Raw genomic sequence first — 9,264 nt, forward strand, 5'->3', positions numbered from 1 at the left:
TCCCAGGTGCGTGTGATCGGGTGGGTGTGTCCCAGGTGCGTGTGATCGGGTGGGTGTGTCCCAGGTGCGTGTGATCGGGTGGGCTCGTCCCAGGTGTGTGTGATCGGGTGGGCGCGTCCCAGGTGTGTGTGATCGGGTGGGTGTGTCCCAGGTGCGTGTGATCGGGTGGGTGCGTCCCAGGTGCGTGTGATCGGGTGGGTGCGTCCCAGGTGCGTGTGATCGGGTGGGTGTGTCCCAGGTGCGTGTGATCGGGTGGGTGTGTCCCAGGTGTGTGTGATCGGGTGGGTGTGTCCCAGGTGCGTGTGATCGGGTGGGTGCGTCCCAGGTGTGTGTGATCGGGTGGGTGTGTCCCAGGTGCGTGTGATCGGGTGGGTGTGTCCCAGGTGCGTGTGATCGGGTGGGTGTGTCCCAGGTGCGTGTGATCGGGTGGGTGTGTCCCAGGTGTGTGTGATCGGGTGGGTGTGTCCCAGGTGCGTGTGATCGGGTGGGTGTGTCCCAGGTGGGTGTGATCGGGTGGGTGTGTCCCAGGTGCGTGTGATCGGGTGGGTGTGTCCCAGGTGCGTGTGATCGGGTGGGTGTGTCCCAGGTGCGTGTGATCGGGTGGGTGTGTCCCAGGTGCGTGTGATCGGGTGGGTGTGTCCCAGGTGGGTGTGATCGGGTGGGCTCGTCCCAGGTGCGTGTGATCGGGTGGGCTCGTCCCAGGTGGGTGTGATCGGGTGGGCTCGTCCCAGGTGGGTGTGATCGGGTGGGCTCGTCCCAGGTGGGTGTGATCGGGTGGGTGCGTCCCAGGTGCGTGTGATCGGGTGGGTGTGTCCCAGGTGGGTGTGATCGGGTGGGCTCGTCCCAGGTGGGTGTGATCGGGTGGGTGTGTCCCAGGTGCGTGTGATCGGGTGGGTGCGTCCCAGGTGCGTGTGATCGGGTGGGTGTGTCCCAGGTGGGTGTGATCGGGTGGGTGTGTCCCAGGTGTGTGTGATCGGGTGGGTGTGTCCCAGGTGTGTGTGATCGGGTGGGTGCGTCCCAGGTGTGTGTGATCGGGTGGGTGTGTCCCAGGTGTGTGTGATCGGGTGGGTGCGTCCCAGGTGCGTGTGATCGGGTGGGTGCGTCCCAGGTGGGTGTGATCGGGTGGGTGTGTCCCAGGTGCGTGTGATCGGGTGGGCTCGAGCGGGTGGGTGCGTCCCAGGTGTGTGTGATCGGGTGGGTGTGTCCCAGGTGCGTGTGATCGGGTGGGTGTGTCCCAGGTGTGTGTGATCGGGTGGGTGCGTCCCAGGTGCGTGTGATCGGGTGGGTGTGTCCCAGGTGCGTGTGATCGGGTGGGTGCGTCCCAGGTGCGTGTGATCGGGTGGGTGTGTCCCAGGTGCGTGTGATCTGGTGGGTGTGTCCCAGGTGGGTGTGATCGGGTGGGTGCGTCCCAGGTGTGTGTGATCGGGTGGGTGCGTCCCAGGTGTGTGTGATCGGGTGGGTGCGTCCCAGGTGCGTGTGATCGGGTGGGTGTGTCCCAGGTGCGTGTGATCTGGTGGGTGCGTCCCAGGTGTGTGTGATCGGGTGGGTGTGTCCCAGGTGTGTGTGATCGGGTGGGTGTGTCCCAGGTGCGTGTGATCGGGTGGGTGTGTCCCAGGTGCGTGTGATCGGGTGGGTGTGTCCCAGGTGTGTGTGATCGGGTGGGTGTGTCCCAGGTGCGTGTGATCGGGTGGGTGCGTCCCAGGTGCGTGTGATCGGGTGGGTGTGTCCCAGGTGCGTGTGATCGGGTGGGTGTGTCCCAGGTGTGTGTGATCGGGTGGGTGTGTCCCAGGTGCGTGTGATCGGGTGGGTGTGTCCCAGGTGCGTGTGATCGGGTGGGTGTGTCCCAGGTGCGTGTGATCGGGTGGGTGTGTCCCAGGTGCGTGTGATCGGGTGGGTGTGTCCCAGGTGCGTGTGATCGGGTGGGTGCGTCCCAGGTGCGTGTGATCGGGTGGGTGCGTCCCAGGTGCGTGTGATCGGGTGGGTGTGTCCCAGGTGCGTGTGATCGGGTGGGTGTGTCCCAGGTGCGTGTGATCGGGTGGGTGCGTCCCAGGTGTGTGTGATCGGGTGGGTGCGTCCCAGGTGTGTGTGATCGGGTGGGTGTGTCCCAGGTGTGTGTGATCGGGTGGGTGCGTCCCAGGTGCGTGTGATCGGGTGGGTGCGTCCCAGGTGGGTGTGATCGGGTGGGTGTGTCCCAGGTGCGTGTGATCGGGTGGGCTCGAGCGGGTGGGTGCGTCCCAGGTGTGTGTGATCGGGTGGGTGTGTCCCAGGTGCGTGTGATCGGGTGGGTGTGTCCCAGGTGTGTGTGATCGGGTGGGTGCGTCCCAGGTGCGTGTGATCGGGTGGGTGTGTCCCAGGTGCGTGTGATCGGGTGGGTGCGTCCCAGGTGCGTGTGATCGGGTGGGTGTGTCCCAGGTGCGTGTGATCTGGTGGGTGTGTCCCAGGTGGGTGTGATCGGGTGGGTGCGTCCCAGGTGTGTGTGATCGGGTGGGTGCGTCCCAGGTGTGTGTGATCGGGTGGGTGCGTCCCAGGTGCGTGTGATCGGGTGGGTGTGTCCCAGGTGCGTGTGATCTGGTGGGTGCGTCCCAGGTGTGTGTGATCGGGTGGGTGTGTCCCAGGTGTGTGTGATCGGGTGGGTGTGTCCCAGGTGCGTGTGATCGGGTGGGTGTGTCCCAGGTGCGTGTGATCGGGTGGGTGTGTCCCAGGTGTGTGTGATCGGGTGGGTGTGTCCCAGGTGCGTGTGATCGGGTGGGTGCGTCCCAGGTGCGTGTGATCGGGTGGGTGTGTCCCAGGTGCGTGTGATCGGGTGGGTGTGTCCCAGGTGTGTGTGATCGGGTGGGTGTGTCCCAGGTGCGTGTGATCGGGTGGGTGTGTCCCAGGTGCGTGTGATCGGGTGGGTGTGTCCCAGGTGCGTGTGATCGGGTGGGTGTGTCCCAGGTGCGTGTGATCGGGTGGGTGCGTCCCAGGTGCGTGTGATCGGGTGGGTGCGTCCCAGGTGCGTGTGATCGGGTGGGTGTGTCCCAGGTGCGTGTGATCGGGTGGGTGTGTCCCAGGTGCGTGTGATCGGGTGGGTGCGTCCCAGGTGTGTGTGATCGGGTGGGTGTGTCCGAGGTGCGTGTGATCGGGTGGGTGCGTCCCAGGTGCGTGTGATCGGGTGGGTGTGTCCCAGGTGCGTGTGATCGGGTGGGTGTGTCCCAGGTGCGTGTGATCGGGTGGGTGTGTCCCAGGTGCGTGTGATCGGGTGGGTGTGTCCCAGGTGCGTGTGATCGGGTGGGTGCGTCCCAGGTGCGTGTGATCGGGTGGGTGTGTCCCAGGTGTGTGTGATCGGGTGGGTGCGTCCCAGGTGCGTGTGATCGGGTGGGCTCGTCCCAGGTGTGTGTGATCGGGTGGGTGCGTCCCAGGTGTGTGTGATCGGGTGGGTGTGTCCCAGGTGCGTGTGATCGGGTGGGTGCGTCCCAGGTGCGTGTGATCGGGTGGGTGCGTCCCAGGTGTGTGTGATCGGGTGGGTGTGTCCCAGGTGTGTGTGATCGGGTGGGTGTGTCCCAGGTGCGTGTGATCGGGTGGGTGTGTCCCAGGTGCGTGTGATCGGGTGGGTGTGTCCCAGGTGCGTGTGATCGGGTGGGTGTGTCCCAGGTGTGTGTGATCGGGTGGGTGTGTCCCAGGTGCGTGTGATCGGGTGGGTGTGTCCCAGGTGCGTGTGATCGGGTGGGTGTGTCCCAGGTGCGTGTGATCGGGTGGGTGTGTCCCAGGTGTGTGTGATCGGGTGGGTGTGTCCCAGGTGTGTGTGATCGGGTGGGTGCGTCCCAGGTGCGTGTGATCGGGTGGGTGCGTCCCAGGTGTGTGTGATCGGGTGGGTGTGTCCCAGGTGCGTGTGATCGGGTGGGTGTGTCCCAGGTGCGTGTGATCGGGTGGGTGTGTCCCAGGTGCGTGTGATCGGGTGGGTGTGTCCCAGGTGCGTGTGATCGGGTGGGTGTGTCCCAGGTGCGTGTGATCGGGTGGGTGTGTCCCAGGTGGGTGTGATCGGGTGGGTGTGTCCCAGGTGCGTGTGATCGGGTGGGTGTGTCCCAGGTGCGTGTGATCGGGTGGGTGTGTCCCAGGTGCGTGTGATCGGGTGGGTGTGTCCCAGGTGGGTGTGATCGGGTGGGCTCGTCCCAGGTGGGTGTGATCGGGTGGGTGTGTCCCAGGTGCGTGTGATCGGGTGGGTGTGTCCCAGGTGGGTGTGATCGGGTGGGCTCGTCCCAGGTGCGTGTGATCGGGTGGGCTCGTCCCAGGTGGGTGTGATCGGGTGGGCTCGTCCCAGGTGGGTGTGATCGGGTGGGCTCGTCCCAGGTGGGTGTGATCGGGTGGGTGCGTCCCAGGTGCGTGTGATCGGGTGGGTGTGTCCCAGGTGGGTGTGATCGGGTGGGCTCGTCCCAGGTGGGTGTGATCGGGTGGGTGTGTCCCAGGTGCGTGTGATCGGGTGGGTGCGTCCCAGGTGCGTGTGATCGGGTGGGTGTGTCCCAGGTGCGTGTGATCGGGTGGGCTCGAGCGGGTGGGTGCGTCCCAGGTGTGTGTGATCGGGTGGGTGTGTCCCAGGTGTGTGTGATCGGGTGGGTGTGTCCCAGGTGCGTGTGATCGGGTGGGTGTGTCCCAGGTGCGTGTGATCGGGTGGGTGTGTCCCAGGTGTGTGTGATCGGGTGGGTGTGTCCCAGGTGCGTGTGATCGGTTGGGTGTGTCCCAGGTGCGTGTGATCGGGTGGGTGTGTCCCAGGTGCGTGTGATCGGGTGGGTGTGTCCCAGGTGTGTGTGATCGGGTGGGTGTGTCCCAGGTGCGTGTGATCGGGTGGGTGCGTCCCAGGTGCGTGTGATCGGGTGGGTGCGTCCCAGGTGTGTGTGATCGGGTGGGTGTGTCCCAGGTGTGTGTGATCGGGTGGGTGTGTCCCAGGTGCGTGTGATCGGGTGGGTGCGTCCCAGGTGCGTGTGATCGGGTGGGTGTGTCCCAGGTGCGTGTGATCGGGTGGGTGCGTCCCAGGTGCGTGTGATCGGGTGGGTGCGTCCCAGGTGCGTGTGATCGGGTGGGCTCGAGCGGGTGGGTGTGTCCCAGGTGGGTGTGATCGGGTGGGCTCGTCCCAGGTGGGTGTGATCGGGTGGGTGCGTCCCAGGTGCGTGTGATCGGGTGGGCTCGTCCCAGGTGCGTGTGATCGGGTGGGCTCGAGCGGGTGGGTGTGTCCCAGGTGCGTGTGATCGGGTGGGCTCGTCCCAGGTGCGTGTGATCGGGTGGGCTCGTCCCAGGTGGGTGTGATCGGGTGGGTGCGTCCCAGGTGCGTGTGATCGGGTGGGTGATTTTCTGACAAGGCAACAGAGTAATGAAGCTGACACTCAGGACGATGCACGCTGCTGGGCTCACACTCTCTGATCCAGTGTCTGTAACACACGGAGTTAATCCCTGGAATCTCTCGGTCTGTGGGTAAAGGTTCAGCAACTCATCCAAACGCCAGGCTCCACTCAGGCTAAACGTGTCGACAGCTGCCTCCCAGCTCATCCCGGCCCATCTTGCACAGGGAGAGGGTTTAAACTAATTTGGCAGGGGGTGGGCACCAGGATGAAACATCAGAGAGGAGAAACAAGTTGCACAGAGGACTGGGAGAGGCAAACAGCACTAGAGTAAAGAATAGTTCAGAAATAGGAGGGATTAGACGGGGCAAATGCGAGGCAGTCTAATATGGGTTTGGAGTGCATGTGCATAAATGCACGGAGCGTGGTAAATAAGGTTGGTGAGCTGCAGGCACAAGTCGCCACATGGGACTATGATATATTGGCAATAACAGAGACCTGGCTCAATGAAGGGGAGGATTGGAAACTTACTATTCCTAGCTACAAGGTATTCAGGAAAGATAGAGAAGGAAAAAAAAGGAGTGGGCAGTGGCAGTATTGATCAATTAAACTATTACAGCATTGGAGAGGGATGATGTAGTTGAGGAGTCAAAGACAGAATCTATTTGGTTAGAATTAAGGAACAATAGAGGAGCTATTACGCTACTGGGTGTATACTAGAGGCCACCAAATAGTGGGAAGAAGATAGAGGAGCAAATTTGCAGGCAAATTACAGAAAAATGCAAGAACTAGAGTAGTGGGGGGACTTCAATTATCCTAATGTAGACTGGGATAGTAACAGTGTAAAGGGCAAAGAGGGGGAGGAATTCCTCAAATGTGTACAAGAGAACTTTCTTGATCAGTGTGTTTCCAGCCCAACGAGGAAGGAAGCAGTGCTGGATCCAGTTCTGGGGAATGAAGTGGGGCAAATGGAGCATGTTTCAATGAAGGAGCATTTGGGGAACAGTGATCATAATATCATCAGGTTTAGAATAGTTATGGAAAAGGACAAGGAACAATCAAGTGTAAAAATACTTAACTGGAGGAGGGATAACTTCAGTCAGATGAAAAGAGATCTGATCCCAGGTGGATTGGAATCAAAAATTAGTAGGCAAAACAGTACTTGAACAATGGGAGGCCTTTAAAGAGTACAGAGCAGACACATTCCCCTGAGGGGGAAGGAAGGGCATCCAAAGCTAGAGCTCCCTGGATGACAAAAGATATAGAGATTAAAATGAGACAGAAAAAGCAGGCTTATGACAAATATAAGCTTCATAATACAGTAGAGAACCAAGCTGAATATAGAAAGTACAGAGGAGATCTAAAAAATGGAGTAAGAGGGGCAAAGAGAGAGTATGAGAATAGATTAACGGCTAACATAAAAAGGAACCCAAAAGTCTTTTATAAAGATATAATTAGTAAAAGAGTAGTCAAAGGAAGGGTGGGGCTGATTAGGGAACAAAAAGGAGCTCTTCTTGTGGCGGCAGAGGGCATGGCTGAGGCACTAAATGAGCACTTTGCATCGGTCTTCACCAGGGAAGAGGGTGCTGCCAATGTAGCAGTAAAGGAGGAGACAGTAGCGACATTGGATCGGATAAAAATAGATAGAGGAGGTACTTAAAAGGTTGACAGTCCTCAAAAGTAGAAAAGTCACCTGCATGGGATGCATCATTTTCTTCCACAGCACCTCTCAAACCCGCGACCTCTAGCACCTAGAAGGACAAGGGCAGCAGGTGCATGGGAACACCATCACCTCCAAGTTCCCCTCCAAGTCACACATCATCCTGACTTGGAAATATATCGCCGTTCCTTCATTGTCACTGGGTCAAAATCCTGGAACTCCCTCCCGAACAGCACTGTGGGAGCACCTTCACCTCACGGACTGCAGCAGTTCAAGAAGGCGGCTCACCACCACCTTCTCAAGGGCAATAAATGCTGGCCTTGCCAATGATGCCCACATCCCAGGAACGAATACAAAAAAATCCTAGGTTGCTGAGGGAAGGGTGGAAATTGCAGATGCGCTGGCCACAATCTTCCAATCCTCCTTAGATATGGGGGTGGTGCCAGAGGACTGGTTGATTGCAAAAGTGTACACCCCTGTTCAAAAAGGGGGAGAGGGATAAACTCAGCCACTGCAGGCCAGTCAGCCTAACGTCAGTGGTGAGGGATGATGAGGATACTCCAGTTGATGTTGTGTATATGGACTTTCAAAAAGCACTTGACAAAGTACTACATAACAGACCTGTTAGCAAAATTAAAACCCATGGAATTAAAGGGGCAATGGCAGCATGGATCCAAAATTGGCTAAGGGATATAAAGCAGAGAGTAGTGGTGAACGGTTGTTTTTCAGATTGGAGGGAGGTGTATAGCGGTGTTTTCTTGAGTACACACCTTGAGTACTGCGTACAGTTTTGGTCTCATTATATGTATATTAATGACCTGGACTTGGGTATACAGGGCATAATTTCAAAGTTTTCAGGTGACACAAAACTCGGAAATGTAGTAAACTGTGAGGAGGATAGTAACAGACTCCTGGAGGACGTAGGCAGACTGCTGAAATGGGCAGACACATGGCAGATGCAATTTAACGCAGAGAAGTATGAAGTGATTCATTTTGGTAGGAAGAATGAAGAGAGGCAATATAAACTAAATGGTACAATTTTAAAGGGAGTGTAAAGTTGAGAAGGCATACAGGATCCTTGACTTTATTAATAGAGGTATAGAGTACAAAAGTAAGAAAGTTATGCTAAACCTTTATAAATCACTGGTTAGATCTCAGCTGGAATATTGTGTACAATTCTGGGCACCGCACTTTAGGAAGGATGTCAAGACCTTGGAGAGGGTGCAGAAGAGATTTACTAGAATGGTACCAGGGATGAGGGACTTCCGTTATGTGGAGAAGCTGGGATTGTTTTCCTTATAGCAGAGAAGGTTAAGAGGCGATGGGATAGAGGTGTTCAAAATCATTAAGGGTTTTAATAGAGTAAATAATGAGAAACTGTTTCCAGTGGCAGAAGGGTCAGTAACCAGAGGTCACAGATTTAAGGTAATTGGCAAAAGAACCAGAGGCGACATGAGAAAACATTTTTTTTTACACAGCGAGTTTATGATCTGGAATGCACTGCCTGAAGTGGTGGAAGCAGATTCAATAGTGAATTTCAAAAGAGAATTGGATAAATACTTGAAGGGATCTGCAGGGCTGTGGGGAAAGAGCGGGGAAGTGGAATTAATAGGATAGCTCTACCAAAGAGCTGGCACAGGCATGATGGGCCGAATGGTCTCCTTCTGTCCTGTATGATTCTAAGTTAACCGTTTGTACACTAATCGTGTGGACATTTCACGCTGAACATTTCTTTGATGTTTTAAAGTTAACCAACCACTTCCCAACGATTTTGCTGGAATATCCTGCCTTCTTCAGGAGTTCTGGCAACAGAATCTCCGAACCGGGAATTCCCCCCAGGATTTCCTGTGGTGTGTACGCTGTGGAGAGAGAAGGGGCGTGGTGTTACTGACATGTGAGGCTGGCTAAATTAAACTGACCCCCCCAAGAAACATTGTCCACTTTCTTTTATTCCCTCCTCCACTCTGTTAGTCCCACGAGATGAGCTCTCCAGGGTCTCGGTCCAGATGGGGAGGGTCAGACTGTGAGTGAGAACTAGGTTAAGATTCAAGTGAGATTGAGGGCTTCCAATCTCTGCTGTCGGGGAGAGTTCCTCAATCTCATGAGGCACAGCACTGACTAACCTGGTCACACTCTCACACACACGCACTCTCTCTCACACACGCGCACTCTCTCTCACACACGCGCTTTCTCTCTCACACACGTGCGCTCTCTCTCACACACGCGCGCTTGCTCCCACACGCGCACTCTCTCTCACACACGCGCTTTCTCTCACACACGTGCGCTCTCGCGCGC

General features: G+C 57.3%; 1 protein-coding gene across 3 annotated transcripts in view; it reads right to left on the reverse strand.

Moving 5' to 3' along the window:
* The window catches only part of galns (galactosamine (N-acetyl)-6-sulfatase), a 114,666-nt gene extending 105,852 nt beyond the window's left edge, over positions 1-8,814 (reverse strand). For all 3 annotated transcript variants that reach the window (XM_085991944.1, XM_085991945.1, XM_085991942.1), the window contains exons 1-2: positions 8,726-8,814; positions 6,389-6,554 (exon numbers count right to left, since the gene is read on the reverse strand). The gene's annotated coding sequence lies outside the window, so the exon portion shown is untranslated. The remainder of the gene's footprint in view (positions 1-6,388; positions 6,555-8,725) is intronic.
* Positions 8,815-9,264: the final 450 nt, after the last annotated feature.

The sequence above is a fragment of the Somniosus microcephalus genome, chromosome 6 (genome assembly GCF_052327205.1).
Source record: "Somniosus microcephalus isolate GS21.2 chromosome 6, FLI_Smic_1.0, whole genome shotgun sequence".
Lineage (NCBI taxonomy): Eukaryota > Metazoa > Chordata > Chondrichthyes > Squaliformes > Somniosidae > Somniosus > Somniosus microcephalus.